The 27,990-nt window shown below is 39.9% G+C and overlaps 2 long non-coding RNA genes and 1 pseudogene across 3 annotated transcripts in view; 1 reads left to right on the plus strand and 2 right to left on the minus strand.

The window, feature by feature from the left end:
- Positions 1-27,990, plus strand: part of LOC143725792 (uncharacterized) — a 132,378-nt gene that overhangs the window by 53,099 nt on the left and 51,289 nt on the right. The gene's annotated exons all lie outside the window — the stretch shown is intronic.
- LOC143725791 (uncharacterized) lies at positions 16,119-16,871 on the minus strand. Its single transcript, XR_013198332.1, has 3 exons — positions 16,824-16,871; positions 16,543-16,663; positions 16,119-16,298 (listed from the first exon to the last, which is right to left on the minus strand). It is a non-coding gene; the product is annotated as an uncharacterized LOC143725791 (long non-coding RNA).
- Positions 25,941-27,895, minus strand: LOC143725779 (L-rhamnose-binding lectin CSL3-like; annotated as a pseudogene). The gene is made up of 8 exons (XR_013198329.1): positions 27,860-27,895; positions 27,531-27,588; positions 27,293-27,460; positions 27,017-27,152; positions 26,780-26,889; positions 26,610-26,654; positions 26,328-26,448; positions 25,941-26,120 (listed from the first exon to the last, which is right to left on the minus strand). The product of XR_013198329.1 is annotated as an L-rhamnose-binding lectin CSL3-like (transcript).

The following is a 27,990-nucleotide window of genomic DNA, read 5'->3' on the forward strand; positions in this document are numbered from 1 at the left end:
TCGGGACTGAATTTTTTAATTGTTCCAACACCATCAAATGAATTAAATCCTCCAATGTTTTAATGTTCAATGCTGAACACCAATGATTAAAGGGTTTTCTCAGATCACGCACAAATTCTAAGTTTGTTTGCAACTGGTCTTTTTTCTGCAATCGAAAGCGCTGTCTGTATGCTTCGGGTACACATTCATATGCTTTGAAAATTAGAGATTTAACTTAATCATAATCTTTACAATCGTCAAACGACAATGAAGAAAATGCTACTTGTGCTTTCCAGTTAACACACACTGTAGTAGTGCAACACGGTTATCATCTGACCAGTTCCTTAATTCTACCAGGCGTTCAAATAGAGTAAAGAAAGTATCAGGATCTTCTTCGTTGAATTTGGGAATAAGTTTTAGATTTGAATTGAGTGAAAAAAACACTCTGTTCTTGACCAGAAATAAAAAGCTTACCTTTCATTAGGTTGAGCTTGAGAAACTCCAAATCCAACTTTGCCTTTTCTAATTCCATTTTACCTTGTTCAGAACGCAGTTTTATCTTCTCATGGTCCATCTTTAAAAGTAGCAGGTCTTTTTACTGTTCAAAAGACAAAATTACTTTTTTAATTCAGATGCAATTGGTACAGATTCCTCCATCTCTGTGTTTAAGAAACCTTTTTCAATCAACTCAATTTTCAAAGCTACTTTAACATTTTCTTTGAGCCTTTTATCTTTAATCACAATTTCATAACGTTCAGCAATACTTAATTGCTATTTAGTACACCTGTCCAAAAATTCATGAGAAGGTGAACTAACAAACTCATCAATATCAGCCATGCTAAAAATCACCAGAACAAGTTTAGTCAACACTAGTCAGTTTTCCCTCTACCTACTTTTCCAGTACCTCTCCATCTAACTCAACCCTAGTCTTCATGCGATTACCGGTGTGGGGTATTTATGCACTGTAGCCCTCTGGGTGAAAAAACGCAACTGGTCAAACCAGCGACGCCTTCAACACCATGGATGTGCTCCCGAGATAATTTCTACTATCCACTTTCACCGCAACACTACACAAAAAATAACAAATCCGACACATCTCAAAAGAAACATGCTGCTATGCCTATCAGAGAAAACTCACGTTCAAAAAACAATTTTGCACTTTTACTTACCAACTGGTGATTTCACAAGGTGAACAAATTGACTTTGGCAAAAAAAAAAAACTTTTTGTGTGTCCAATAAATAATCAATTATCACACTATAAGCATCCAAAAATTTTGCGCAATCAAATACGAGCGGACGAGCCCCCAATTTGTTACGACCCTTGGCTCAAGGGAAGCAACAAAAACAAGGGACACACGCAAACCCAATTAGAAGCTCAAAAATAATATTTAACTACAAATGACGACAAGACTAAATAATAAAATGAAAACAATCAAAGAAAATAAGAGTGTTTCTGTATTCATCAGCAAGATCAATGTGTAAAGCAAGATGCAGGGTTGAAGGTGTAATGTAGTGTTGATGTTAAAATGTAAACGCAAAAAACAACAAAATACAAAGCAAGCAAACACCAAAGCAAAGTCCAAAAGCAAAGTCCATAACCAAAGTCCCCCCTCCCTTGGCTCAGTTGGTGATCTCTTACGCGCCTAAGGCACGGTCACAGGTGTTTTCAATTGACTGCAAATTGAGACAATTAGTGGGCTCAGGTACCAACTGCAATGCTCAAGACCAACAGCAGAGGTAGCCTCGCGAGACCATCCTGATCTCGCGAGCTTTCAAGTTTTCACTCGCAGATCAGTCTGGATACTTTCCGTTAAAGAAAATTTGGGAGCAGTTCACCAAACGAACGTCCAATCAGCGTTGGCTTAGAGGCGGGTTGAGGTGTGACGCAACGAGAAGTGCGACAGTTCAGTCTAAAGAACATGGCGGCTTCAGCAGATGAAACTAGCATCAGCGTGGCTATCGAGCAAGTTTTATCGGAATTACCGAGTATTTCTTCACTGAAAGAAGAGCAAAACACTGCTCTGGAGGCTTTTCTCAGAGGAAAAGATGTTTTTGCTCTTCTCCCGACTGGTTTCGGCAAGAGTTTGATCTATCAATTGGCTCCTCTTGTCGTGAAGAAAATAGGAAAGGTGAAAAATCCCATAATAGTGGTAGTATCTCCGTTGGTTGCCCTGATGGAAGATTGGAGTCTCTGCCATGCAGCTCGGAGGAATCAACGATACAGACATCCTCCATGGCCGAATACAGTTGGTGTTTGGTAGCCATGAGTCTTGGTTACTCAATGAGAAATGGAGGGATATGCTTTCCTCCGAAGTATACCGAGAAGACTTGGTGGGGATTGTCGTTGATGAGGTGCATGTCACATATAAATGGTAAGTTTAAAAACGTTAACGTTAGTTACGTTACCTAACTTAATTGTATGTTAAACAATGTCATTAGGTCCTTGAAGCCAAACAAACGATAGCTAACAATATGCACTAGCAATTTGTTCATAAGCAACGTTGGCTCAGTCATATAGGATGAAGATTAAAATGTTTTTTGTATATATACACGTATTATATACACGTCTATATTTATGTTGTATGTGAACGCCAAACAACCTATACAGAGTGATGAACTAGCTAGCGTTACCTAAGTTAACATTGCCCTGGCTGTAAATGCTCCTATTAGAATTAGAATTACAATTAGAAAAACTTTATTAATCCCCAAGGGGAAATTGCAGTGTTGCCGCAGGATTTAACACACAATACAAACCAAACACAAACATAAACTGACATATACTAATAAATAAATAAAAAAGATTAAATAAATAAAAATATTACAATGTATCTTATCAAGTATACAATTTATACACAAGTGCAAGATGTATACACAAGATGTGAAGTTAATATCACATGCGAATTTTGAGTGTTAAATATACATTAAAATAGTATAATGACCTTTATATTCACTATGCATGTTATCAACCTTTACTCAGTAAGACTCATTGTTGGATCTCTGTTTCTCTGTTTTGTGTCGACCAGGGGAGAGGGTGCAAAAGGGGAGGCTGCCTTCAGGGAGAGCTTTGCCAGACTGGGAGAACTCAGATCCCTTGCCAAAGAAGGTGAGGTACTTAAAATGGTTATTGGGGGCCAAAGCAGTGAAGCTCTGTAATCATCCATCGTGTTTATACCTTTTCTTATTATGTGTGTTTGCCTTTTTGTCTTTCAGGTACACCTGTGTTAGCGCTGACAGCATCAGCTCATACTAAGAATAGACGCCGTGGGACCAAGCTGCTGCGTATGGAGAATACAACTGAAGTTACTGTGAGCCCAAACAGGACAAACATCAGGCTTGGACTGACACAGGTTCCTTCCAATGATCTCAGCTGCATGGACTGGGTAGTGAAGGATGTCAAAGATAAGGCACTGTCTATGTCCCCCATCATTATTTATTGCAAATCATTGAAATCAGTTGGAAAGGTGTACAGCTATCTTAAAGCTGAACTTGGTGAAGATGCTTGGATTGACAGGGACAAGGATCATAAGGCTGAACACCTTCTGATAGGAATGTTTCACAGTAAGACACTCACACAGTATAAAGATCGAGTTCTGGCATCGTTTAATGGAGAGGGGAGCTGCAGAGTTGTTGTAGCAACAACAGCTCTCGGGATGGGATTGAATTTCCCGAATGTTTCTCATGTTGTCATGTATGGATCACCAGACGACATAGAGGATATTGTTCAACAGGTTGGACGGGCCGGCAGAAATGGTTTGCAATCACATGCAATTCTGTATGTTATCAAACAGTCTGTCAAGGTTGATAAAGTAGTTAAAGGAGTGATTGCCACAGGCACACACAGCTGCTTTAGAAAAGCTTTATTCTGCCATTTTGAGGAGCACACCACAAGTGTGGAGCCAGGACATCTGTGTTGTACCCATTGCCACTCTGTATGTTCATGTGCATCTTGTGTTTGTGGAGAGCCTATTCCTAAATATGAGTTGTTAGAACCAGATGTTTGCATTGATTTGAAATGTAGATCGGTAACAGATGATGATAGAACCTTAGTAAGGGATCTGTTGGAGGAGTACAGGAGCTCTTTACTTAAAGACACAGCCCGTCTCTTCACTAGCAGGTCAGCCTGTACAGGATTTAGCGCTGAACTTATAGAGGCAGTGGTAGAACACAGCGAACACATATTTGACTTGACTTACATTATTAACAACCTTCCAGTATTCAGAGCACGCCATGCAAGAGAAATTCTACTAGTAATAAGTGAGGTTTTTGGTGATATTGAGTTGGACATACAGCCTACTTCCCACGAGGACAGCTTCACAGAGCCAGACATTGATTACACAGGTTATTTTGATGATGAAGATGAGGACTTAAGTGAGATAGGAACCCCATATAGCAGTACAGACTCAGACTATCACCACCATTCAGGTGCAGGCCATTAGTGTCTTGTATTTTGTTAAGATTTGAAATTACTTTGACATGTACAATTTTTTGAACCAATGCAATTGATTAAAGTTGAATGTCACTGTTGCTCAAAACTGTTTCTTTTCACTTGTTAAAATAGATTGATTAATGATACTTGCATCATTATGAAAAAGTTTGGCATTTGTCTATGTGTGATAATAAAACAATGACACATGATACCTTTGTTTGTTTTTTATTTAAGTTTCAAAAGTGACAGCTGGTAAACATGCAAGTGCAAATAAGCAAATATTTACAGTTTTATTTACAAAGTTTTCAAATGGGTAAGTTCCTCCACTCTTTCAATTTGGACCTCATCCATCCCCGCAACTCACTGTACTTAAGTTTTGAGAGAATGTCTCTATCAAACTTGGGGAAGGCTGTAAACTCTCTGCCTGGTTGGTCTTTAAACAGCTCGGCCTCTCTGATAACCTCTACCAGGATCAGGATGTCCTGATTCTGGCGAGCAGCATGGTGGATGCCACTGGACTTTGACACCTCCAGCTCCTTGTCGGTGGTGTCCATCAAGTCCTTCAGAACCCCAATGGACCTGCTGATCCTGTCTGCGGCTTGTTCAGTCATGTTGGGGCCCATGCGCCTCAAGAAGGACTTTAAAAAGTTATTGAGGTGTTCGAGGTGTAAGTCAAGGGAAATGTTCTTTCCCGCCCCTCCCTTCCCATTCCAAAACCTGTTCCAGGTGAGGCTATGAGCCAAGCGAGGGGAGAGCATGGCGTTGACCTGCAGGGTCAGTAAGAGTGTACTGTAGGCGTATTGTGTATGTCCGTAGGCCTTATAATACAACAGTGCTACTGTGTACAACCTCAACAGCCTCTTTCCATCTCCCTCCTTCACTGCATCCTGCATGTTTGACAGAAACAAGCCAAAGCAGAGTCTTGCTTCGGTATGTTCTTTTTTGTGGTCCCTTGAAACTGGCCTGGTTGTATTTGACACAGACACTGAAGCTGCAGCAAAGCCATGTTGTTTTCGCTCATGGTTATCCCTTGCTTTTCTGTACTTATAGACCGCCTTGCAACCTGGCATGCGGCATGGGAGTTCCTGTTCCTTTAGAGGCTGTGAAAGTTTTAGTCAGTGCTTTTTTAAATCTTGTTCTCATCTACTCCTGGAGTCTCCGTTAGCGGATCTGGATGCGGATGAACACCTGAGTTTGTTAAATAGCGCATGGCTTGATGTACTGAATGAGACTGTTCCTTTAAGGCCTCTTAAGCACAAAGAGAAATCTGAACTGTGGCTTACCGCTGAGACTCGGGTGCTAAGGCAAGCTTGTAGAAAGGCTGAGCGTAAATGGAAGAAGGATAATCTCCACATTTCTTTACAGTTATTTAAAGATAGTTTACTGGCTTATCAGAGAGCTGCCAAATCGGCTAAGGCAACCTATTTTTCAAATTTAATTTTACATAATCACTCTAGACCTAAAGTCCTGTTTTCTGTTATTAATTCTGTTGTTAACCCTCCAGTCAATACTCTGTCTGTTGCCTCTGCTGCTCTTTCTGAAAGCTTCTTGAGGTTTTTTAAGGATAAAGCAGTTAATTTAGGACCGGTAACTCATACTCCCTCTATTGAGCTGCCTCTCCATCCACAGTGGTCTATATCGTGGGATGTCTTTGAACCTGTCTCCCTTCTGACACTCAGTGACATCATTGCCAAGCTGAAACCTTCCTTTTCTTCATATGATGTTATTCACCCTAGGTATTTAAAGCAAATTATTGACTCAATTGGGCCAGGTCTAATGTCGTTTTTAAATAAATGTCTTCTAACTGGGGTGGTTCCTGCTTTTCTGAAAGTGGCAACTGTCATACCTCTTTTAAAGAAGCCTTCACTTGATCTGTCTATTTTAAAAAATTATCGCCCTATCTCTGTTTTGCCTTTTATCTCCAAGGTTTTGGAAAAGATTGTGTTTTTTCAACTACAATCCTTCCTTGCTGCAAATACTTTGTTTGAACATTTTCAATCTGGTTTTAAAACTGCCCACAGCACTGAAACAGCCCTTCTGAGAGTGTTAAATGACATTTATTTGGCAACTGATACGGGTAGCTCTGTGGTCCTCGTTCTTTTAGATCTATCATCTGCTTTTGACACTGTTAACCATTCGGTTTTAATTGATAGACTGAAATCTTGGGTGGGTCTTTCTGGTACAGTTCTAAAATGGTTCCAGTCATTTTTATCTGACAGGAAATTTGTGGTTAGGACAGGAGAATTTTTATCTTCTACTGCTCCTCTCCCATGTGGCCTTCCTCAAGGCTCGATTTTGGCCCCCTCTCTATTTTCATTATATATGCTGCCTCTGGGATCTATTTTTAGAAAACATGGAGTGTCGTATCATTTTTACGCCGATGATACCCAAATCTATTTGCCTTTCAGAAAAAATGATCGATTGGCCATGACTGCTCTTTCCTCTTGTCTAGATGAGGTTAAATCCTGGTTATCTCTAAATTTTTTATCCTTAAATAAGGAGAAAACCGAAGTAATTGTTTTTGGCCCTTCTGAAAATACGAAATCACTTAACATGGATTTGGGGTCACTATCGACTTTTAGGTCCTCGCAGGCACGGAATCTGGGTGTTATCCTGGATGACTCTTTAAAATTTGATAAACAGATTTCTTCAGTAGTTGGGTCCAGTTTTCACCAGCTCCGTCTACTTGCAAAAATTAAACATTTCCTTACTGATAAGACTTTGGAGATGGCAGTGCATGCATTTATCACGTCACGTCTTGACTATTGCAATTCGTTATACTGTGGCATTTCTAAGGCCCAAATTGCCCGTCTTCAGTTAGTTCAAAATGCTGCCTCAAGATTTCTGTTGAAAAAGAAGAAAAGGGATCACGCCACTCCACTTTTAAAGGCCCTTCATTGGTTGCCAGTGCAATTTAGAATACATTTTAAAATTCTTCTATTTGTTTTTAAATCATTGCACTTTCAGTCACCTGGCTACCTATCTGACCTGCTGCATCAGTATATCCCATCAAGAAGCTTAAGATCTGGAGAACAGAATCTTATTTTAATTCCACATTCGAGACTTAAACGCAGAGGTGACCGTGCCTTTTCGGTAATCGGTCCGCGCCTCTGGAACGACTTACCAGTGGAAATTCGACTGGCTCCGAGTTTGACCATTTTTAAGTCTTTTTTAAAAACTCATTTGTTCTCTTTGGCATATTAGGATTGTAGTATTGCCTAATATGGAAACCTTGTTGGACCAGAAACTGTATGCCTTATTGTGGATTGTGCTCATTTAATGTTATTTTGTTCTGTTCTTTTGTTGTGAAGCACTTTGGTCAGTCTGCGACTGTTTTAAATGTGCTATATAAATAAAGTAAACTTGAAACTTGAAACTTGTTCGCTAGCAGCATCTCTGGCTCCAGTTAAAATGTCAGCAGTGTTGGGAAACACAACAAATCTGTCCACAACTTGGGACACAACTTCATGCAGCCAGCTCCTTCTCAGCTCCAGTGAACCAGTCTGGATGTGGTCAGGGATAAAGCCTTCTGGGATATCTGTTGAGACATACAAAAAAGTAATGATGATGATTACATATTTTTAGAGGCAGCATTACATATACATGACATTTCACTTGCTTCAGAAAACATTGTGACTAGTCACTGGTATTCCATGTATAACTATGATTTTGCTCAACTGTTTAAGCCATTAAAGCCGTGAAAGTTTATGTTTAAGTCGTTGTACCATTAAGTTGAATTTTTGGTGTAATGTTGACTTGGTGCTGACAAAACAACAAAAACACCTGAAGGAGTAGCTGCTGTGCTGACCAGAGTTGTTCCATTTTAAATGTTATTGTCCTGCTCTAGCAAACGGCTATGTGCTCAGCAACTTTTATCTAGAAGAACTCGTACCGCCAACATCCTTCAGTCCAAAATGCTCCAGCGCAGCGGCCAAGAAGAGAGCAGCCGTGTCCTTCTGCAGAAACTCTTTATATGCATTGAATGCAGTATGTGGGCCTTGTTTCGCATTGCTGCTCCTGTAAAAGGATAAAGATTGCATGTGAATATTTTTGTTTTTGTTTTAGGAGCAGACTCATGCCGAATTCATGGTGGCAAGTCTTAATCTCCACAGTACACGAGTAAAAAAAATACCAAGCCTTAATTCATGGTGGCTGGAGTTCATCTGCACAAAGAATAGTCCTGGAAAAAAATATGTACATGGTAGTTAGAAACACTCGTAGAATGGCAACACATGCATGCAGAATATGTGTACATACAAAACGCACATACAAAGAACAACAAATAAAACCACAGCGAAAAATGTTCAAAGTGCTACTGTTCTACAATCAAAAATACTTGTTTTTCATGGTGTCGTTCATGATAGATAAATAGATAGATAGATAGATATATAGATACTTTATTGATCCCTAGGGGAAATTCAAGAAAAAAGTGAATGGCTACCCAGGGCCAAAGCCACTCAGACTGGGGTGTATGGGTGTGGAAGGAGTGTATGGGTGATAGGCAAATATACAGACCTCAGCCTGTTCATGTTAGAAAGCAGTGTCCCATGATCTCTTTCAGAGCCCTCTTTGAAGAAGACCTTGTGATAGATCTAAAGGCATAGATAAACATGAATGAAAAGACGGAGTGCTCAGGAAGAGCCCATTAAGGCAATATGTCTGCCTTGCCATCCCAGCCTTGTTACCACCTATTGACTGTTAATGCAGTACAGTTTTGGTTAAAGTTTGAGGTCAAACATTTAACTTCACTCACCTCAAACAAGTTTCGGATTGCATGCCAGTCCTCAAACTTGAAAACAAGCCCTTCAAGTCGGTCTTCCACACTTTCCCCTTCAGCAAAGCTCCACTGAAGGTTCCTACTGTTCCCCTCCGTCAGCCGGTCACCGCCGACTAGAATGCTCTCCAGTCCATCTGGGCCCTTTGGAGCATACCTACATGACACATAAGTAGATTTTCATGCTTTATCAATACCAGCTAACAAGATTACCCCTTGGGCCAAATGCCGACTGTGACATTTTCCCAAAAGTGAAATTGTCCCCTGCTGCCCTAGTTCACACATACTCTTTCTGGAGGTGCTGTAGAACATCCACCAAGTCTCCAGATTTGTTTTCATCCTTGAACAGGATTCCAAGAGGGTACTATAAAGAGAGGATGCATGGATTGTGGCGACAATAGTTTGTGTTGAAAAAACAAACCGTTACAGTGGTGACTTCTTAAGCAACACAAAGTTAAATGAATGTCCAACGCACAATGTAGTGTATATCATAAATACTTACGTGGGTGGAGGCCTCTAACATAATCTTTGAAAACTCATGAGGGATGTGACGAACCACGACTCTTGAGAAGGGCTTGAAGGCATCCAAGTGCTGTGTGAGGATGCGGCTGCCCAGGACTATGTGTTCACGGCGCATATGGGCTTGGGTTTCAGGACCCGGGAGGGAGTGCCCAATGTCGTACTCCATGATTGGCTGAGTGGGCTTGTCCTTGCTGAGATGAGGTGAAGGCACTCTATCTTCCACCGCAAGGTGGTGGATCCAGTGAAGTGACTTGTTCCCTCGGACGACAGACTGGTGTTGTGTGCGAACAAAGAAGTCAAGATTATCAAATATGATGGCATATGTAGGTGGTGGAGTTGAGCATGTTGGCGATGCTTCGACGGGCAATACTGCAACACCCAGATGTGCCATTTCCTCATCAGTACGTGAACCAAAGGTGAACACAGTTGTGCCATCGGCAGGCCCCTGGTCAGTCTGCAGATCCGTCTGTAAAGTGCTGGTAGTGGTGCCAGTAGCTCCATGTGTCGCAATGGTGCCACCTGAAGTGCTTTGGGTAGTTTCATCTGTAGAGAAACAAAGAAAAAAAAAACACAATGTATAAGTGGACTACACAAGTTAGCATTGAGTGCTGACACATTAATACCCCAAAAGCATGAATAAGATCTCTGACAATTGTCCTGGACAGAGCAATTTGGCCATCTTAATGGCTGGTCCCTCTCACCTGTTAAAATGCAATGTTCCATGCTTAGCGTAGCTGTGTCCAGGTCCACTGAGTCACTTAGTGCTCTTGTTGCACTAGCTCCCTCCACATCCGTGCCTCCATGTTCCTTTTGAGACTTGAGGAAGACTTCATGGGCTACTTTTAGTACCTGTAAGTCTTCACTGCATGTAGTTGCGAACTGTTTCTGTTTTCCAACAGCATGATTGTGTGCAGTAGTTATACACAGTTTGCTTAATCTTTTATAAACAGCTTTTTTGGCCCCACCATACTGCAGCACACTGTTTACATAGTAGGCAAAGGCCGACAAGCGTGGTTCCCTTCCTCGCAAGGCTATAGCAGCAGAAGCACAAGTGGGATGGTGAGAGCCTTTGGTGATTTTTGAAAAGATGGAATATGTGAATGGTGCCATAGACTGAAGATCTGACTGAAGGTTTGCAAAAGAAAATGCCTTCAAATCAGCAGCTGAAGACTGCCAAAGCATGAAACCCTTAAGCGGGTTGCAAAGGAACTTTATCTCATCCTCAATAACTTGAAGGATGTTTTCCTTAAGTGCTTCTAAGAGGTCTTTGTTTTTGATTATCTGATTGGCAGCCCGTGACCAATTCTGCTTTGCAGTGTTTTCAACAATAGATGCCGTGTTTGCCTGACATACAATTCTGTCACCCTTTGGATGGGATGGGTAGTGAATAATAACCTGAAACACAAATAAAAAGGGTTAATTAGTAAACAACTAGTATACTCAGATTCAGACAATTATTAATATGTTATCATGGGGTGCAAAATCAAAATGCATCAAGCCTTTAACAACAATGTAGCTAAATTCCCGATATCAAGATGTTATCACAAGACAACAGTGTTTATTACAGATCAGAAAAAGATACACTTTTTTAATTACAGCCGATCTGTACACTATAAATACAAGGTACTTGTGTGGTTGAATTGTGTATGTCATATGGATATAAGTAACATGGGTGTGTATGCTATAGCTATAATAAATAATAATAAAAAAACATGCTGGTGAGACAATCTAGGCTCAAGAAGATTATCTTACATAGTCTACTGTGTAAGGAATGGCGTTTGATGTTCGAGGATGAGCTTTTCTTTTAGTCCTTTGGGATCCTAGCAGCTACATTTCCTACCCGTGTACTGGGTCTGACGTTATACATCAGTGATATCAGCACTTTGATAAGTCAATAACAGACTTAACCAAACACAAGTTATGGTTCACATTCAATTCAAATTACCTCCGTCAAACTTTGCCGTCCCGTCTTTGGGGTTACGTTGTCTGTCGGCCTCGAGTATTTTGAAGCTCGAGGAGCTGTTGGTGTTGGGGGTTGGAGACACTTGGAAGGGGTCGGCACTCTGTCCCGTTTCTTGCCTAGTGTTGATGATGTGTTTGAAGATTCGGCACTTGCCTGTGATGTGCTGGTTGAGGTTGATGCTTCTGCTGGGTTTGAGTCTTTCTCTGCTCTTTGCCATCTTCTAAAAACGTCGAAATCCTCCTCTAGTCTACAAATCAAGCGGAAGCAACGCAAGCAAATACGACCTGATCTAGAAACATTTTCAGACAGCGGTAGTCCTATTTCTTTTAGCCCCTCGCTAATGCTTTTTTCTCTTGCATCCTTCTTGTTAAATATAGACCGGGCACCTGAAATGGTGCCTTTTATTCAAATTGTCGTTACAAAAACGGCAAATATCCTTTGCCGACATGTATCTTATTTGCTGAGCTAACGAGCCTTTACCTGCAGCAGCAAGAGTAGCCTGGCTTGTGGTTGTGTTTTCGTCGTCGCTCTGTTAGTACGTCATATGCTTCGTTGATCTGATTGGTTGATTTGGCCCGTCTATCACCAATATAGGCCAATCAGCTAACCAGTATTTACGCCCCTTCCCAAAACTACTTCAACGGAAGGTTTCCAGATGGATATGCGGAGCAAATCCATCTGGCGGAGTCAGGTTACAGCAGAGGTCGTCACACACCTAACCCCCAATCGTTCCCCGGGCGCCACTCAAGCACGTGTCACTTTCATAGAGAATCCTTAAAGCACTTTCATTGCACTTTTTCCCAAAAGACATGTCGTTCAGATTCGAGTCATTTTTCTTTAAAATTTTTCAATTTAACTAAAATCTGCACTCTCTCCACACACACTAATGCCATTTGACCAACAATAGGCAGTGTTGGAAAGGTTACTTTGGAATTGTAATGGGTTACAGATTGCAAGCCTGTTTAAAATGTATAGTGAAATTATTTCAATTACTTTATTAAAGTAATGTAACTGACTACATTTGTAGGGCTGAGTGAATCTTTACTGTCCTACTTCAGAAATTACTAAGGAAGTCTTTTATGGCCTCTTAATTCTGCACAGCAGAACATTATTTGTTACAACTAAGTTTTCTATATAGTATGTTGTTCCATTCCACTGTCTGTATATTTAAATATTTAACTTAATAAATAACGTTGCCTGCTTTAAAGGCTTTGAGAATCTTTACTTTTATCACTGATGGTGTTGAAAGCTAAAGTGATTATAAGTTTCGTTATCACAATTTAATAGTTTGCAAACGTTTTTAGCACTGAATTGTTATATTTGCACCCTTTTCTGATCTCTGGATGAAATTGTTTTTAAATTTCCAGCACTGGAACGCATTTTTATCCCTCACTATGGTTAAAACTATATAAATTTTTGAAAAAAAAAAGCTTGTTGAATTGCACTACTTGGAAAAAATATGCATTGCATTAAATGTGCTTGCATTTTTATTCATAAAGGACTATAATGTAATGTCTAGAAGAATGTCTATTAACAAATATAATTATGAATGAACAATTTACTAATGCTTAACTAATGATTCATAGAATGCAGTTATTATAAGGTGTTAGTGAAAAACTGTAATAGATCTAACAGGACATTTCAGATATTTTGTAACTCATACAAAATCCTGTTGAATGGATATATTTTGGATGGATACAATGGATACAAAAATGTAAATTGACATTTGTGTGACACTTAACATTTGATGTTTTTTTTTTGTCTTTTAATTTTTCATGTCACCGGAAAAGTTTAAAGTGGCAAAGTGACTGTTGCAAATCCATTTGTCCTTTGTAAGTTGCGCAAGCAGTATACATCAAAAATAGAATGGGGTATACATTTTTTTTTATTATCCCAAAATAGTTACAAAATAGATGTATGAGATGATACAAACTTATACCATTAATTGTACCCCGCATATAAGTAAAATGTTACCTGAGAGATAGAAAGAGAGGGAGAATAAGAGAGAAAGAAAAGAGGCAAAGAGAGAATGCCCCAATAATGGGAGCCAGAGAATCAAAAAGACCCAGAGCAACGGTTACAATCTTCTTTTATCCTTTCCCCTGACCCTGTGACTAAAACCCAAAGGGGGTCCTAAAAAAGTCCTGGAGCGGAGTGAAGTCTCAATCTTCAGTCATCTTTCTCCAGGTTACATGACCACCCCATTACTCTACTAATTTATTTACTACTAATAAATTGTTGGAAACTGTGAAGCACATGCAAATCTGTGCAACAAGCAAGTGACGTATTTAATGAGAAGAGTCTAGCACACACTCTGAGGTGGTCGGGCAGTGATGGCAATGGCGCCACCAGGGGGTGGCCACCCCTGGCCGACTCCTGGCCACCCCACTGGCCACCCCAATGGCCAGTATAAATTTTTAGTAGCATCAGTTGTGCCTTTCATAAATAAGTCAAAAATATTCTTTAGTAAAAGAAGACGGGGAATTATGTGTCGTGAATTGCTTTTTAAGTGCCAAATGGTTACAGTATAGGCGGTTACAGCAGCTTTTTGATGTGTCTTTGCCACGTTTTGACAAGCAGGGAAACAGTGCGCTTTTCGGCGCCTCACGCTTTTTTCACGTCATCAGTATGGGTGACAAAGTCATCTGAAGTCATTCCATAGCTTAATGTGAGGGACAGAAGTCTATTTACATCATTCAAGTATACGGAAACTCGTTTTCCCTCCTCTGCGGCTGTCAATCATTCTCCATTAATATTCAAACAGCGCGCGCGCCTCTTGGATGCACGGTAAAACTCTCTCCAATATGATATATTCACATTATAATGCATGATCTGTAGATAAAAGGTTGTAGATTTGCATAAAATTACTTTATTTTGTTGGAGTTTGTTGCTGTTTTTAAACGACTCACTACCGTGTGCTTGTTAGATCACACACGTCACAAGGACTATGAATCGGCATCAAACGCACAATAACTGGAATTTAAAACTGTGAAACAAAGGAACAAATCGCACTAGGATTCGTGCGCTCGACATTTCTTCGCTTTATGACGTGAACTTTCAAATGCGCACTTATGCAGCGCAGCGCTGAAGTAATGTAGGCTATTGTAAAGTGTCGTTTCTGCATCCGCGAATCCCGCGATGCGCATACAAGCTGTGTGCGCTCGGTTTTTTCATGTTATCATGGGTTTGCACACTGAAATATTCTTAGCCAATATAAAAATATAAATATAAAATATAAAGAATATAAATATAGAAACATAAAGCCAATATATTTTGTTATACCTAGCCTGCTCAGTACATTTAAAATAATAATTATTTAATTGTATATTATTTCTTTGTAGTGTAGGCTATATATGCACTTCTGAATTCTTGACATTAATATATAAATATAAAATTGTGAAATGTATGATTGCCTGATTGAATTTTATAAGAGAACTAATAGTAATTTGTTTTTATTAACATATTTAGATTTTATAAAATTACTGTGCAGATTTTTTCAAGAATTACTTTTTGCTGGTGATTTATACACTCATTAAGTTTATTAAAAATTCATAATACATTTATGTAATATTTAAAGGTGTTAACTGTAATCTTACACTGCAAAATAATAACTTAAAAATGATTAAATTCATCACAATTATGTAAGTATCTGGATATTTGCCACGGGGCGAGGGCCCTTATATATATCATATATATCAGTATATATAATATAATTATTAGTAGGGCCCTACTAATATCATTAGTAACATTATATATAACACAATAAACCAAAGTATATCAGTAGGGGTTTCCTTAAGTCTTTCTGATAGTTTTCTACAGGCCGGTTTACTACAACAGTAGAATAAAATTCTGAAATTATGGTTTATAGTTTTGGTGTGCCACCCCAAGATTTTAAGTGGCCCCATCTGGCCACACCTATATAAAATATCTGGAGGCGCCACTGAGTGATGGTGGCTTCTTGACAGGACAATGGGTTACTCAAGCACTTTAAATCAGATAAGATTGTATAGTGTATTTGCAATTAGGATGCTTTGCACAGGATGCAGTGCTTTTTGCAATACAAATTCTTATAAAAGAGGACTCATGTTTTATCGGTTCAACAATTTGGTGGTTCTTTTTAAGTTCACTAAAAATTTTCTTTTGGGAGCCAAAAATGGTTAGGGCATCACTGCAAAAAAAACACATTTTGAAAGCATATTTACACTATTCAAAAATAAATTGCTGCCTTTAAGTAAAAACAACTCCGCTGTAGAAGTATTTTCAACTTAAACTACATTTAATAGACTTAAGTTGAAAATTGTATAACTTGGGTAGTTTAGCTTATTTTGATTAATGTAAAAACCCTGATATCTTGTGCAGTGTGTAACAGATTTATGAGACAATCCAAACATCACAAAAAAAACTGCACATAGAAACCAATTGTTTTTTCACTGAAATTCATGAAAGACCATTGTAAACATCTGGATTCAACTTTATTTTGCTCTCCATTGTCATTTGTTGACAATCATTTGTGGCAGGATGGTCAATATCATTTACAGCAGTATGTCACTTCCAGATACTTATAAACACCCACACATGGATCAGAGAAGACAGAATTTGAAGCACTTAGTCGACAAGACTTCTTCCCATCGCACCTTAAGAAAGAAAAATTGGAAGAATTAGAAAAGACTGTATTAGCACTTTTATCATTCTACGGTCTCAAACTACTAAAGTCAATTTTATTTTTTGATGTCCTTGTGTGTAAATTAGCTAGTAAATACACAGGATAATGATTCTCAATATACATTGTCCCTCGGATATATTCTGTATACATTTCAAAAATAGCTGAAGACAGTGTGACCTAAAGTGACTCTAGATGAAGTGTGTCTGCTGCTGTACCTGGAACGCAGGCTGCTGGTCTGAGGAAAGTAACAGTCTGGTGTTGTCAGTTTATTACCACGGCAGGTTACAAGATCTCACCTTCCATAATTGGCATGATGAACATGAATAACACCTTTCCCTTGTGATACACAGACACCGATATCAATTAATCACTTCACTAATAAAAACAATTTGTGCCAACATGTACTGCAGCACTGATCCATTCAAAGCATTGTGGACATGAGGCTATACACTTTCTTTCTGTATGTTCTTTACTATACTGAGATCAAAGTACTTACAACACTTAATGACGCTTCGACGATTTTCACAGGTTACACTTATTTCTAGTTTTTGGGGGGGGGGGGGGAGAGAGAAGGGGAACAGAGGTCAGAAATACAGTTACAGTACAAGATATGCAAATATTTTTACTCCTTTATAAAATATTAAACTTCAAAGTGACCGATGGAATACGCCTCTTGTGGTTCAAACAAACAGGGCTGGGAAACAAACTCAACCTCCTCCGATATTGTAAGTTTTTTTCTATGCTGAGATCATACTGTAGCATCAAAAAAGATAGAGCATTTTGTTTTAGCCCTTAAGGTCCTCATGCCCACAATATTTTGAATAGATCAGTCCAGCTACAGTGTATGGTGGCACACATTATTGTTTTAAAATGTGCTGTTTTTATTTCAAAAGAAATTGGTGCTATTTTTGTTCATCATGCCAATTATGGACGACGGGATCTTGTAACCTGCCCTCATAAATTAGCAACCACACCACACTGTTACTCTCCTCAGACCAGCAGCCTGCGTTCCTCTAGAGTCACTTAAGACATCAGAACACGTGCACAGACATAAACTGAATCTTCAGCTATATGTGAAAATTATGCAAAATATACATAACGGAAAATTAGGGGTGGATTTTATACCGGTAGACACGATAAACTGGTAGGGATTTGACAATTTTGTGCATAAAGCCACTGGTCACACAGCAAGTGAGTATACTGAACTAATTTCTTTTGGGCAGCTTATTGTGCGTGAACAGTCAAATACACACACTCATGTGTTAAAATTCCAGTCTCGGCAAGTATTCATGTAAACGCAGTCGGTTATGTCTTAAGTGAAAGTAAACAGCTGAAAATAAGAAAATTGGATGTGTGTCAGTATATTGGACGGTACCTGAGGTCTTAAAGTGACAGTAGCCTAATATACCTGATGCTGTTTTTGGGCATTTCAGACTTCGCTTAACCCCAGATTATCGTTGTACTCATCACAGTCACGGAACGGAGGAATCAAAGACGGCAGGCAGAGATGAGAGAGCCAAATGCAGGGAGACTTCAATGAAAATAAACTATTATAACATAATTCAGGAACAAAATAACATTGAGGAAACCACAGGGAACACAGACACATGCCATCAAACAACAACTGACAGAGAAGCAGAGATTACAAGGGCTATTGAAACAGAGGGGTAAACAAGCTTAACAAGGAAAACTGACACACCTGGAGCAGACTAATAAAAATGGTAAAAACTACAAAACTACAACCTGGCCACAGGAAACAGAACAAAGAAACTAGGCACAGAGAAACTACAACATAAATGTCCCACAGAGCACAAGAATGTTAGATTGTTACGAGATGCCTGTCATTTATTATTTCATTTCAGCGTTTGAGGGGAAATGTCAAATGGTGATGGGAAACAAGTTCATTGGAGTGAAGAAAATAATGTTTCTGAAAACTTCATAGTAGCCTACTATCTGATATACATTATGTAATATGAGGATGCGCAACGCTAGAGCCTCTTCTTTCTGTCAATCAATGAAACTGCTATTATGCAAATGAGAACATTACCCGGGGTTTAGGAATGTGCTGTACAGTGTGAAACGTTACTGTACGAATACCCAGGATTCATTGGTAACCCCTGGTAAAGTATGAGCAGTGTGAAACGTGAAGCAAGATAACCCAGGATTTGATTTCAAGTGTGAAAAGCACATCTGTGTCATTTAGTTAATCAAACAACCAAAAACAAAGAAAATCACACTGTTCTTGACTGAATCACTTGCGTAACTTTAATGAGTATAAATGTAATTGATATAGTGAAGGCTAGGCCTACTTGTCTTTGTTAACTAAGTTTTTTAAATTAGTTTTTTTGGGCTAGTTTGAATGTTTTCACAATATCAAAATTGGTAGTGAGAATTATAACATTTCAATGTTCAATGTTGATGTAAAAAAAACTTATTTAAAGTAAAAATAACTATATATAATTATTATAATAATAAAATTACTTGTATTGCTATATAAGATTCTGGTCATATCTGAAGACTCAAAGTCTACTTTTTAATGTTATTTTTTAGTATTATTTTTCTTTATTCATTTTCATAATAATTTCATAATGTATTTTGTGAAGTCAGAGTAGGTTGTACAAGAGCTATATTTTGCTTAGAGGTGTGTGTGCAATGTAACACGTTCACTGAGCAGAGATTGGCAAAAGTAACTGGTGCAGCTTCCGTGATTCAACAATAATGGGGAAAGCATGATTCTCTTACGATAGTATCTCTCGTACTGCGTAATATCTTACACTACGGGGAAACCTCTTTTCCACGAGATATTGAAGCCAAAAATTATCCTTAATTTTGAATGAATGTAAAACGCTGTGTGGCAGCGTGCAGATGTAGTGATCTTTTTCTTTGTAGAAAAGTTAGAAGCTCAGACCAGGAGACGGTGGAAGTTTTCCAAGCAGAAGTTCTTTATTGCTTGTCGGTAGCTGCAGTCATTCCAACATCGTCTAACTAAGGGAACTTTACATTGTAGTTTATATACATTTCAAGGGGGAGGGATTACATTGTGAGGAACAAAGCATGTAAATGAGCTGAAACATGGGAACAGAACGGTGTAGGACTTCTCGAACTGAGATAAGAACTCCAAGACAAATGGTCTCAGTAATAAAATAGCAGGTGTTCAAACTTGCTCAGCATGACTCTTCACCCGGTAAAACAATGAGAACAGGAAAAGCCTAGCGTTCTCATACTGAGATGGGACAGTCAGGAATATGATGCTGGGAACCCCTACCGTTTGCAGAGATTTCCTGGTCTCATCATTTATAAACTTTCTCAATATAAAATACTATTGTATTGGAAATCTAAATTAAACATTTAAATAAAATTTGTAATGCTACATTTCCCCCTTTGAGAGTTCTAAATAGCTCTCACAAAATACAAATTTAAACACTTAAACAAACATGCAATTTTAGGGTTCGTGACGTCCCTACGGGTAATAATCTTCAGTCATCTGGTGTAATATTGCTGAAAGATCAAGAATGTCTTGTTGGACCACCATGTTTGTGCACAAGTGAGTCCTGGAACGCAGTCATCTTCGGATGTGACATGCACACTTTCTTTCCAGCAAACAAGGCATTTGTGACATATTCATCAGCTCTAAGAATATGTTGTTTCGGGAGTCCGGACTTTGTGCGATCTTCATGATGTGTAGTAGTAGGACAATCTTGATCATGTCGATGGATGACTGAAGGTTTTGTAGTCTCTGCGTTGTGTATTTTTTTTTTCTTTTTTTTTTTCTTTATCCTTTTGTGATAGTTGGATCGGAAGTGGGTCTAGTTGTTTCTTGAGGTTATGTCTTCATACGCAGACGAGGAGGTCGGTGCATATGGGTCTCGGGTCAGCCATCAAGTGTTATCTGCACAAAGGAAGAGAGAAAACAAAAGACAGGAGAGCAGTATTTGTTCAAACACTAGGATTGTGAACTTTTTTCTGAGTCTGCTAGACAGTGGAGCAGTATTTGTTCAAACACTAGGGTTGTAAACTTTTCTGCTATTGTTGTTTCCTCTTTCCCTATTTCTTAAACCTTTGACACCTAAGGAACAGTGAGGTAAGGATGGACTAGAATAGGGCCTATGGGCGAAGTCTTCACCCCAGGGTTAACCTCCGAAGCCTGTTGCGTTCGGTTCTTCCCGGGGCTCCTCACTGGTTCCGTGTCCTAACCTATCCCTGTAGGTGGGGGAACAACGTTACAGTGTGAAACAATGAGTCCAGGTTTTCCTTCCCTGACACAATTCTGCAGCTGCTGTAATCAACATCACTTGATGTGGCCCATGCCACTTTGGTTCTAATGGAGGAAACGTCTTTGTACAGATCAATTATTGATTCAGGAGGCATAATTTTCTTCTGTGCTGCACTACCTGAACAAACTTGTACAGTTGCATAGAAACAAGCCTGTTTAGCTGCCATATCAGCAAGAGCATTACCTTTAGCTTCCGTAATATTAGTTGTGAGATGTGCTTTGAACTTTGTGCTTTCACTTTGAACACTGCTAATTTCTTTGGAAGTTTCATGGAAAACATTAGATCTTTCACTAATTCAGCATGCTTAATGGGGGATCCAGCAGAAGTTAGAAACTGTCTGGTTTGCCAAATGACACCAAAATCATGAATTACCCCAAAAGCATATCTGGAATCTGTGTAGATATTAGCAACTGATCCTGAAGCTAGCGTGCATGCTCTTGTTAGGGCTACTAGTTCTGCAGCTTGAGCTGAAAAATGATCTGGAAGACGTCCTGAAGCTAACACTTCCGTGATGGACGTTACTGCATAACCTGCTCGTCTGTAGTAATTTCTCCTTCATCCTCTAACAAAACTTCAGTCATAGCAGACATCATACATGAGGACGGATTCGTGACAGGTGCACGCTGTAAGACAATATTCGGCATTATTGTGGACACTGCATGAGGGCTTTTTTTACGTTTACAGTCTGACCTAACACTATTAATGATGAAAGGCCTGTGCTGTAAAATAACATGTAAGGCTGTGAGTCTACTTTAACCAGTGTCCCCCAAAGGAAAAACTGAGATAGTCACTTTCCTTTTGTTCTATTAAACAAAAAACAGAAGTCTTTTATCTCTGTTGCAAGTTAGTGGGGAAATTAAGCACTCACAGCCAAACTGGTTAACAACTAAAACAGCTGCCCAACGAGCTTAATGACGAGGGGAGGGGCTGCTTCAGAGCAGCCAGCAGGCTGAGCAGAAGCGGAGTTACATTGTTAGTTTCTCTAACATCCTTTTTGTTTTTTCTACACTCTTTTCCCCAATGTCCATGTTTACCACAATAATAACAACTGCTGCCCTCTCTCTTAGGACATTTGCGTTTCTGTTGCTTCTCTGCGTTGACCTTAAAGGATGCTGCTGAAATTTTCACTCTTGCCTTGACATCAGAGTTTCTTTCCCAAGTAACTAAACTGTCCAAGTTGTTTTGCAGGGTTCTAGTGACCCATGTGACATTTAAGAAATGCAATGCATTTCTATGCTCTGACAAAAGACCATCACACCATGTACAGGCTAAGGGGCCATTATCATTTAACACCTTCTCTGAAGTGTCCGCTATTCCACTGTATGCAGCAGCTGACTGACAAAATCTTTCTGTGTACTGACTAACAGTTTCATTCTTCTTCTGTACACAACTAGTTATATTTGACCAGTCCACTTTTGGTCCAACAATGCTTTTTAACACTCTCATAACTCCCTCTCTCAAGTCATCTTTTCTGGCATTTTGAAATTTAAAATAGTTTACAGCATTTTAAAAATCACTGAATTCTGACTCAGTCAAGATCTGTGATATTAGCTGGGTGACTTCAGCTAGAGACATATCGTAGAGCCGCATCTTTCTGGACAATTCTCTCCTAAACTCAGAAAAATTTCTTTGCACTGATGGCAAATTTTCAGCGATTCTCTCGATTTCTTTGGGACCTAAAGATAATTTGACTGCTTGTAGCTGCAGTATGGGGGTTACAGATTGAACAGAGTCAATCCCTTTTGCCCTAGTCTGAGCCTTTTGTCTTGCTCCAGACACTTCAAATGCATTTACATCTTTATCTATCAAACCAGAATTTCTAGTGTTTTCTAGTCTGCAGAAAGACTGTAAATCAGGATAGCTTTCATCTGACTGTTGGTCTTCAGAGTCACATTTGGTTGAGGCCTGATTATGGCTCACCTTTGTCTTGAAACAGGGCACTTAAGTCTGCAATTGTTTGTTTTGTTCATTTAACTTATCAATACACCTAGTTTGTTCTTGTGCAATGGATAAGCTATATTCTCTATGGCAACAGATTATGCCTTTCATGTTTTTCTTTCTGATACATGCACCTAACACCTTCTTGCGTTCTTCAATAGACCAAACTTTGTCTGGATCAATACCAAATTTCTTTGTCAAATCCAATCTAACTGACTCAGTCACTATGGAATCAATTTTCTCTCCTAACATTGACTTGAACTCACTGTCTGTCCATAAAGGGCTAGCTAGTCCATTTTTCTCAGTTGATGGAACTAGCCTAGCATTTCTTCTAACCATTTTGTGGATTTCTTTTGTTACCACACAATCAAAAAATAAACTTCTCTGATCAACAGAGGGTTTACTTGTTAACACACATCAAATCTTGTTAAACTTCCTTGTTACCAACACATCACAAACTATTAGCATGTTACGCTAATCTTCCCTAAAAGAAAAATGCAAAGGATCTTTCACCTTCTTAACTTTTAGGGGATAAAAACAAACAAAAAACACTAAATCTTCTCTGATCAAAAGAGGCTACACTCGATAACACAGTTAACCTTCCTTGCCCAGAGCAAAGGGTAACACACAAAATATTAGCACGTTATGCTAATCTTATCTAAAAGGAAATGCAAAGGATCTTTCACCTTCCTAACTTTTAGAGGATAAACACATCCCTGTTTGAACAGAGGTTCACCAATATTAACACGTAATGTTAACCTTCCCTAACTTTAGAGGATACCTTCTCTAGCAACGTAGAGCCTATACTTTCATCTTTAAAATAAACTTTTAAACGGTAACTTTGTTAGCCAGACACTGCAGCTGTCTTATAACTGTTCTCTGACGGCGCAGAGATTTGTACTGGTCTTCAGTGGTTCTTTGAATTGAGTGAAAACTCGTCTGGAACTCAGTCAAAAAAAAGTTTGTTCTTTGTTGAGCCAAGTTTCAGGATTCAGTTCTGGAACTCAGTCTTTGTTGAGTGGAGATTTCAGTTCTGGAACTCAGTCTTTGTTGAGTGGAGATTTCAGTTCTGGATTCAGGTAAGATTCTCTCTGGAATGCAGTCAGATCTTTGAGCTTGAATTCCAATCTGGATTCAGGTGAAGTTAATTCTATCCGGCTCACGGCACCATCTGTTGTGATCTTTTTCTTTGTAGAAAAGTTAGAAGCTCAGACCAGGAGACGGTGGAAGTTTTCCAAGCAGAAGTTCTTTATTGCTTGTCGGTAGCTGCAGTCATTCCAACATCGTCTAACTAAGGGAACTTTACATTGTAGTTTATATACATTTCAAGGGGGAGGGATTACATTGTGAGGAACAAAGCATGTAAATGAGCTGAAACATGAGAACAGAACGGTGCAGGACTTCTCGAACTGAGATAAGAACTCCAAGACAAATGGTCTCAGTAATAAAATAGCAGGTGTTCAAACTTGCTCAGCATGACTCTTCACCCGGTAAAACAATGAGAACAGGAAAAGCCTAGCCTTCTCGTACTGAGATGGGACAGTCAGGAATATGATGCTGGGAACCCCTACCGTTTGCAGAGATTTCCTGGTCTCATCATTTATAAACTTTCTCAATATAAAATACTATTGTAATGGAAATCTAAATTAAACATTTATATAAAATTTGTAATCCTACACGGACATAGGCAAGACGGCTCGCGCGCCTATTGGCTGCCCTGCGGCAACAGCAGCAGCCTATCGAGGGAGGCCCTGCGCGACGTGATACCCAATGGGGGCGCTTCGCGCCCATTTCGTCACGTCCCGCCAGAATAGGCGTTGCCTTGGCCTATAAATACACTTGCCAGGCTGATACAAACTGATTTTCATCTCTTCAGCGAAGCACTACTGCATCGCTGGATCCAGAGTGAGAAGCCGCGCCGTTGACAGAAAGCCTTCTGTGGGACGAGCCTTCGAGCCTGAAGCCGCTGGCCTTTAACTCGCCGCCTTCAGCCGCCGTACCTGCTACGCTTTCGGGCGTCTATTTCCTTAATTGCTAGAGTGTGTGTTCGCTGCTGCGACTCACACTCTCACTGTTTATCTCTCTCTCCTAAAAGAGCTGCGTCTTTTTAAAGATGCAAAGGTCCCGCGGCTTGTGACGAGCCACACTCAGCGACCGTCACGTCATCTGCGTTTCCTGCCTGGCTGAGGATTATGCGGCTCTCGCTCTCGTCGACGGCGGATGCCCTCATTGTGAGCTATTGCCTATGGTGACTCTGAGGACTCGCACAGGCGATGGGGCGGAACATGGCCTCTATCACCGTGGCTGAGAGACACCTTTGGTTGACGCTGACTGAGATGACGGATTCAGAGCGCGCTGTGTTTCTCGACGCGCCCATTTCGTCAGCGGGCCTCTTCGGATCTGCCGTCAAAGATTTTGCGGACAGATACCGAGAGGTTCAAAAGACATCACAGGCAATGAAGCACTTCCTCCCGAAGCGCTCTAGTTGCGCAGCAGGTCGCTCGAAACAGCCGTCTGCCTGGAGCTCCCAGCCGCAGCCTACACCACCTGCCGCCGCAGCTTCTCAACGCCGCCAGGCTCTCGCTCTGCCGCACGCCGCCCCCCTCAGCGCGGGCCCCGGCCGAGGATTGAGATCAAGCCCGAGGTCCCAAAGCCTTCCTAGCCATCCTAGGAAAGTGACGGTGTTCAGATCCCGCTGTGGCCGGATTTTCACCGAAACGATTCGCTTGTCCAGTTCCATGCAATGTGACTGTTCCAGTGTATTTAGCAGTCAACAAGCCGGTTCGTTTGCCCGCTTGCCTGCACACAAGAGCCGTTTTAACGGCTACCCAGATAAATCCAATAAAGAGTGTATTTTCTGGTGTTCCGGCCACGGCAGATGGTGTTATGAGTGTTGTAAGAATGCCCACGTCTCAGTGCCCATTCCCACACAGACACAGCCCGCCTCAGTTCAGGGCTAGCACAAATAAAATCAACTCATGTCGATTTGGCGAAAAATGTAGTGAATGTGCCCGCGTCACAGTGCCCACAAACACTACACGATGCGTGTCCCACGGTTTCTGTAAAAACGAAACCAGCACACATTCAGTCAGCACAAGCCGACGGTGTTCTCAGTGAAGTGAGTGTGCCCGCTGTCCCGCGCCCACATTCCCTCACAAACACGCTCAACCCTACGGGGTTTGTCCCGCTCGCTCTCTCCACAATCTGTTATAGAGAAACCGAGCGTGACCAGGCTGCCCACCGTGATCGGCGTGCCCCCCGCCCTTTTACGCTGTAAACACAGTGTTTATATCTTTTACAGTGTAGTGTGTAACAGATTTATGAGACAATCCAAACATCACAAAAAAAACTACACATAGAAACCAATTGTTTTTTCACTGAAATTCATGAAAGACCATTGTAAACATCTGGATTCAACTTTATTTTGCTCTCCATTGTTATTTATTGACAATCATTTGTGACAGGATGGTCAATATCATTTACAGCAGTATGTCACTTCCAGATACTTATAAACACCCACACATGGATCAGAGAAGACAGAATTTGAAGCTCTTAGTCGACAAGACTTCTTCCCATCGCACCTTAAGAAAGAAAAATTGGAATTAGAAAAGACTATTAACACTTGTATCATTCTACGGTCTCAAACTACTAAAGTCAATTTAATTTGATGTCCGTGTGTAAATTAGCTAGTAAATACACAGGATAATGATTCTCAATATACATTTCAAAAATAGCTGAAGACAGTGTAACCTAAAGTGACTCTAGATGAAGTGTGTCTGCTGCTGTACCTGGAACGCAGGCTGCTGGTCTGAGGAAAGTAACAGTCTGCTGTTGTCAGTTTATTACCACGGCAGGTTACAAGATCTCGCCTTCCATAATTGGCATGATGAACATGAATAACACCTTTCCCTTGTGATACACAGACACCGATATCAATTAAATCACTTCACTAATAAAAACAATTTGTGCCAACATGTACTGCAGCACTGATCCATTCAAAGCATTGTGGACATGAGGCTATACACTTTCTTTCTGTATGTTCTTTACTATACTGAGATCAAAGTACTTACAACACTTAATGACGCTTCGACGATTTTCACAGGTTACACTTATTTCTAGGGGGGGGGGGGGGGGGGGAGAGAAGGGGAACAGAGGTCAGAAACCGTTACAGTACAAGATATCCAAATATTTTTACTCCTTTATAAAATAAACTTCAAAGTGACCGATGGAAATTACTTACCTGCTGGGATACAGTCATAAGATACATCCAGGTATTTATAAGTCCCAACACAAGGATCAGAGAAAACGGAGTTCACTGCAGGAACAGTACAGCTCTTTCTTCCATCACACCTGATTCATGGAAAGACAAATGACAAGTACTTATTAGCGCTAATATACTACAGACAATATGCATCTTGTGCTAATGCATACACTGAAATTGTAAACTTATTTTCCTATGTTATCGGTTAAAACCTACCGAGCGGACATTATAGAGAGGGACGCTTCTGTTCTGCATTGTGTATTTGAGATCTGATTAGCTGGTTTCCCCCTAGCACACGTTTTGCAGTCAGTCCGCCCATAATTGGCTTTAGTGACCTTTATGAAACCCGAAGCTGATGTTTAAAAAAAAAAAAATATATATATATATATATATATGGCAGTTCAAATACATTCCATGCGGTTGGAGACACAAAGGCTCAAGATACACTCATACTGTCCTGTGAAAAAAAGTCAAACATAACTAATTACTCACCACATTTGAGACTCGCAGACTCTCCTTCACAAATAACCATTTTTTTGGCTTCTGCGCCTGCAGAGGAAATTAGTAAAATTACTTAAACGTTCGGCACCTAAAAGTCTTTAATGAGACTGCACATGTTTTAGTCAGTTGCCTTACCATGTTGATACAGAAACAGCAGCACTGAAAGTCCAATAACAAGAAGTTAGAACATTTGAAATCATGCAAATTGAATTAGTTCCAAAGTACTTACAAGTGATCCAGCTTAGCTTTTGCATCAGCATGTTGAATGTGTGAAGGGAAGGAAAGGCCTGGAATTATTTTAAGGGGACACATGAGCACACAATATTTATAATAAAAAAATAAGAATATTGGAGTTCAGATATTCTGAAATTGAACAAGATTCCAAAAGACTATATTTTCCCCTATCAAATTATTGCAGTAAATGACTGAATTCCATTACATCGTTATATTTAGCCCACTGATAGGAGCACAGTTGAATCCATGTGAAATTAATTGAAAATAAACAAAAAATGACTTTGACTAAATAAACAGGAACTTACACATACACATGAGACTCACCAAACAACAGTTACAGAGACCAAAGCTTGACAAAACACTACAGAAACATGATGTCTATATCTACACAAGGACTAATGACATAACAAGACACACCTGAAAGTATTCAAAACAATGAACCAATGGCAAGACAC

Source organism: Siphateles boraxobius, unplaced genomic scaffold, assembly GCF_051911475.1.
Source record: "Siphateles boraxobius isolate OS27281-9 unplaced genomic scaffold, OSU_SipBor_1 77, whole genome shotgun sequence".
Classification (NCBI taxonomy): domain Eukaryota; kingdom Metazoa; phylum Chordata; class Actinopteri; order Cypriniformes; family Leuciscidae; genus Siphateles; species Siphateles boraxobius.